The sequence below is a fragment of the Arachis stenosperma genome, chromosome 5, assembly GCF_014773155.1.
Source record: "Arachis stenosperma cultivar V10309 chromosome 5, arast.V10309.gnm1.PFL2, whole genome shotgun sequence".
NCBI lineage: Eukaryota > Viridiplantae > Streptophyta > Magnoliopsida > Fabales > Fabaceae > Arachis > Arachis stenosperma.
The window spans coordinates 82,190,872-82,196,224 of record NC_080381.1 but is presented as its reverse complement, the minus strand read 5'-3'; positions in this window follow the sequence as shown (position 1 = coordinate 82,196,224).

Genomic DNA, 5,353 nt, shown 5'->3' with positions numbered 1-5,353 from the left:
TTTTTTTTAATGTTTTTTTTTTACGTTGTGCTGACCCTTGTTCTTTAAATGACGCTATCTCGAGGAGGACAGCTAAAGGCGAGCCGTAATTGCCTCATCTTCGGCAGGCCCCTCCGGTTTTTTTTTAGTTTTTTTTTTACGTTGTGCTGACCCTTGTTCTTTAACTGACGCTATCCCGAGGAGGACACCTAAAGGTGAGCCGTAATGGCCTCATCTTCGGCATGCTCCTCCGATTTTTTTTCCTGTTTTTTTTCAGCTTTTTTTTCCATTTTTTTTTCGTTGTTCTGAATCTTGTTCTTTAAATGACGCTATCCCGAGGAGGACACCTAAAGGTGAGCCATAATGGCCACATGTTCTGCAGGCTCCTCCGGTTTTTTCTCTAGTTTTTTTTCTTTTTTTTTACGTTGTGCTAACCCTTGTTCTTTAAATGACGCTATCTCGAGGAGGACACCTAAAGGTGAGCCGTAATGGCCTCATCTTCGGTAGGCTCCTCCGGTTTTTTTTTCCAATTTTTTTTTCAAGCTTTTTTTCTACGTTGTGCTGACCCTTGTTCTTTAAATGACGCTATCCCGAGGAGGACACCTAAAGGCGAGCCGTAATGGCCTCATCTTCGGCAGGCTCCTCTAGTTTTTTTTCGGTTTTTTTTCTAGTTTTTTTTACGTTGTGCTGACTCTTGTTCTTTAACTGATGCTATTACGAGGAGGACACCTAAAGTCGAGCAGTAATGGCCTCGTCTTCGACAGGCTCCTCCGTTTTTTTTCCAGTTTTTTTTTCATTTTTTTACGTTGGCCTGACCCTTGTTCTTTAAATGACGCTATCCCGAGGAGGACACCTAAAAGCGAGCCGAAATGGCCTCATCCTCGGTAGGCTCTTCCGATTTTTTTCCAGTTTTTCTTCTTTTTTTTTTACGTTGTGCTGATCCTTGTTCTTTAAATGACGCTATCCCGAGGAGGACACCTAAAGGCGAGCCGTAATTGCCTCATCTTCGGCAGGCCCCCCCGGTTTTTTTCCGTTTTTTTTTATGTTTTCTTTAAAGTTTTTTTTACGTTGTGCTGACCCTTGTTCTTTAACTGACACTATCCCGAGAAGGACACCTAAAGGTGAGCCGTAATGGCCTTATCTTCGGCAGCGTCCTCCGTTTTTTTTCGTTTTTTTTCCAGCTTTTTTTTTGTTTTTTTTACGTTGTGCTGACCCTTGTTCCTTAAATGACGCTAGCCCGAGGAGGACACCTAAAGGTGAGCCGTAATGGCCTCATCTTCGGCAGGCTCCTCCGGTTTTTTTTTTCTGGTTTTTTTTTTCAGCTTTTTTTTCAGTTTTTTATGTTGTGCTGATCCTTGTTCTTTAAATGACGCTATCCCGAGGAGGACACCTAAAGGCGAGCCGTAATGGCCACATCTTCTGCAGGCTCCTCCGGTTTTTTGTCCAGTTTTTTCTTTTTTTTTTTTTACGTTGTGCTGACCCTTGTTCTTTAACTGACACTATTCCGAGGAGGACATCTAAAGGCGAGCAGTAATGGCCTCATCATCGGCAGGCTCCTCCGGTTTTTTTTTTCAGTTTTTTATGTTGTGCTGATCCTTGTTCTTTAAATGACGCTATCCCGAGGAGGACACCTAAAGGCGAGCCGTAATGGCCACATCTTCTGCAGGCTCCTCCGGTTTTTTGTCCAGTTTTTTTTCTTTTTTTTTTTTACGTTGTGCTGATCCTTGTTCTTTAACTGACGCTATTCCGAGGAGGACATCTAAAGGCGAGCAGTAATGGCCTCATCATCGGCAGGCTCCTCCGGTTTTTTTTTCAGTTTTTTTTCTTTTTTATTTTTACGTTGTGCTGACCCTTGCTCTTTAAATGACGTTATCTCGAGGGGGACACCTAAAGGTGAGCCATAATGGCCTCATATTCGGTAGGCTCCTCGTGTTTTTTTTTTCGATTTTTTTTCTACCTTTTTTTTTACGTTGTGCTGACCTTTGTTCTCTAATGAACGTTATTCTGAGGAGGACACCTAAAGGCGAGCAGTAATGGCCTCATCTTCGGCAGGCTCCTCCGGTTTTTTTTCCAGTATTTTTTTTCTTTTTTTTTTACGTTGAGCTGACCCTTGTTCTTTAAATGACGCTATCCCGAGGAGGACACCTAAAGGCGAGCCGTAATGGCCTCATCTTCAGCAGGCTCCTTTAATTTTTTTTCGTTTTTTTTTCAGTTTTTTTTTACGTTGTGCTGACCCTTGTTCTTTAAGTGACGCAATCCCGAGGAGGAAACCTAAAGGCAAGCCGTAATGGCCTCATCTTCGGCAGGCTCCTCTGGTTTTTTTTTCATCTTTTTTTCATTTTTTTACGTAGGCCTGACCCTTGTTCTTTAAATGACGCTATCCCGAGGAGGACACCTAAAAGCGAGCCGTAATGGCCTCATCTTCGGTAGGCTCTTCCGGTTTTTTTTCCAATTTTTTTTCTTTTTTTTTTTACGTTGTGCTAACCTTTGTTCATTAAATGACGCTATCCCGAGGAGGACACGTAAATGCGAGCCGTAATTGCCACATCTTCGGTAGGCCCCTCCGGTGTTTTTTTCGTTTTTTTTAAAGTTTTTTAATGTTTTTTTTTACGTTGTGCTGACCCTTGTTCTTTAACTGACGCTATCCCGAGGAGGACACCAAAAGGCGAGCCGTAATGGCCTCATCTTCGGCAGGCTCCTCGGTTTTTTTTTTTTTTTTTCAGTTTTTTTTTACGTCGTGCTGACCCTTGTTCTTTAAATGACGCAATCCCGAGGAGGACACCTAAAGGCGAGCCATAATGGCCTCATCTTCGGCAGGCTCCTCTGATTTTTTTCGATTTTTTTCCAGCTTTTTTTTTTACGTTGTGCTGCCCCTTGTTCTTTAAATGACACGATCCCGAGGAGGACACTTAAAGGCGAGCCGTAATGGCCTCATCTTCAGCAGGCTCCTCCGGTTTTTTTTAGTTTTTTTTTTTTTTTTTTTTCGTTGGCCTGACCCTTGTTCTTTAAATGACGCTATCCCGAGGAGGACACCTAAAAGCGAGCCGTAATGGCCTCATCTTCCGTAGGCTCTTTCGGTTTTTTTCCAGTTTTTTTTTTTTTTTTTTTTTTTTTTTACCTTGTGCTGACCCTTGTTCTTTAAATGATTCTATCCCGAGGTGGACACCTAAAGGTGAGCCGTAATTGCCTCATCTTTGGCAGGCCCCTCCGGTTTTTTTCCGGTTTTTTTTATGTTTTTTTTTTTAAGTTTTTTTTTACGTTGTGCTGACCCTTGTTCTTTAACTGACGGTATCCCGAGAAGGATACCTAAAGGTGAGCCGTAATGGCCTCATCTTCGGCAGCGTCCTCCGTTTTTTTTCGGTTTTTTTCAGCTTTTTTTTTTGTTTTTTTTTTTTTTTACGTTGTGCTGACCTTCGTTCTTTAAATGACGCTATCCCGAGAAGGACACCTAAAGGTGAGCCGTAATGGCCTCATCTTCGGCAGGCTCCTCCGGTTTTTTTTTCGGTTTTTTCTCAGATTTTTTTTTTTTATTTTTTTATGTTGTGCTGACCTTCGTTCTTTAAATGACGCTATCCCGAGAAGGACACCTAAAGGCGAGCCGTAATGGCCACATCTTCTGCAGGCTCCTCCGGCTTTTTTTCCAGTTTTTTTCTTTTTTTTTTTACATTGTGCTGACCATTGTTCTTTAACTGACGCTATTCCGAGGAGGACATCTAAAGGCGAGCAGTAATGGCCTCATCATCGGCAGGCTCCTCCGATTTTTTTTCCAGTTTTTTTTTCTTTTTTACTTTTACGTTGTGCTGACCCTTGTTCTTTAAATGACGCTATCCCGAGGAGGATACCTAAAGGTGAGCCATAATGGCCTCGTATTCGGTAGGCTCCCCAGGTTTTTTTTTCCGGTTTTTTTCTAGCTTTTTTTTTACGTTGTGCTGACCCTTGTTTTTTAACTGACGCTATTCTGAGGAGGACACCTAAAGGCGAGCAGTAATGGCCTCATCTTCGGCATGCGCCTCCGATTTTTTTTCCAGTTTTTTTTCTTTTTTTTTTTACGTTGTGCTGACCCTTGTTCTTTAAATGATGCTATCCCGAGGAGGACACCTAAAGGCGAGCCGTAATGGCCTCATCTTCGGCAGGCTCCTTCGGCTTTTTTTTTTAGTTTTTTTTTCAGTTTTTTTTTTACGTCGTGCTGACCCTTGTTCTTTAAATGACGCAATCCCGAGGAGGACACCTAAAGGCGAGCCATAATGGCCTCATCTTCGGCAGGCTCCTCCGATTTTTTTTCAATTTTTTTCCAGCATTTTTTTACGTTGTGCTGCCCCTTGTTCTTTAAATGACGCTATCCCGAGGAGGACACCTAAAAGCGAGCCGTAATGGCCTCATCTTCGGTAGGCTCTTTCGGTTTTTTTTCCAGTTTTTTTTTTTTTTTTTTTACGTTGTGCTGACCCTTGTTCTTTAAATGACTCTATCCCGAGGAGGACACCTAAAAGCGAGCCGTAATGGCCTTATCTTCGGTAGGCTCTTTCGGTTTTTTTCCAGTTTTTTTTTACGTTGTGCTGACCCTTGTTCTTTAAATGACTATATCCTGAGGAGGACACCTAAAGGCGAGCCGTAATTGCCTCATCTTCGGCAGGCCCCTCCGGTTTTTTTCGGTTTTTTTTATGTTTTTTTTAAGCTTTTTTTTACGTTGTGCTGACCCTTGTTCTTTAACTGACGGTATCCCGAGAAGGACACCTAAAGGTGAGCCGTAATGGCCTCATCTTCGGCAGCGTCCTCCGTTTTTTTTTTCGGTTTTTTTCCAGCTTTTTTTTGGTTTTTTTTTTACGTTGTGCTGACCCTTGTTCTTTAAATGACACTATCCCGAGGAGGACACCTAAAGGTGAGACGTAATGGCCTCATCTTCGGCAGGCTCCTCCGGTTTTTTTTTCCTGGTTTTTTTTCCAGCTTTTTTTTCAGTTTTTTATGTTGTGCTGACCTTTGTTCTTTAAATGACGCTATCCCGAGGAGGACACCTAAAGGCGAGCCGTAATGGGCACATCTTCTGCAGGCTCCTCCGGGTTTTTTTCCAGTTTTTTTCTTTTTTTTTTTTACATTGTGCTGACCCTTGTTCTTTAACTAACGCTATTCCGAGGAGGACATCTAAAGGCGAGCAGTAATGGCCTCATCATCGGCAGGCTCCTCCGGTTTTTTTTCCAGTTTTTTTTTTCTTTTTTACTTTTACGTTGTGCTGACCCTTGTTCTTTAAATGACGCTATCCCGAGGAGGATACCTAAAGGTGAGCCATAATGGCCTCATATTCGGTAGGCTCCCCAGGTTTTTTTTTCCGGTTTTTTTCTAGCTTTTTTTTTACGTTGTGCTGTCCCTTGTTTTTTAACTG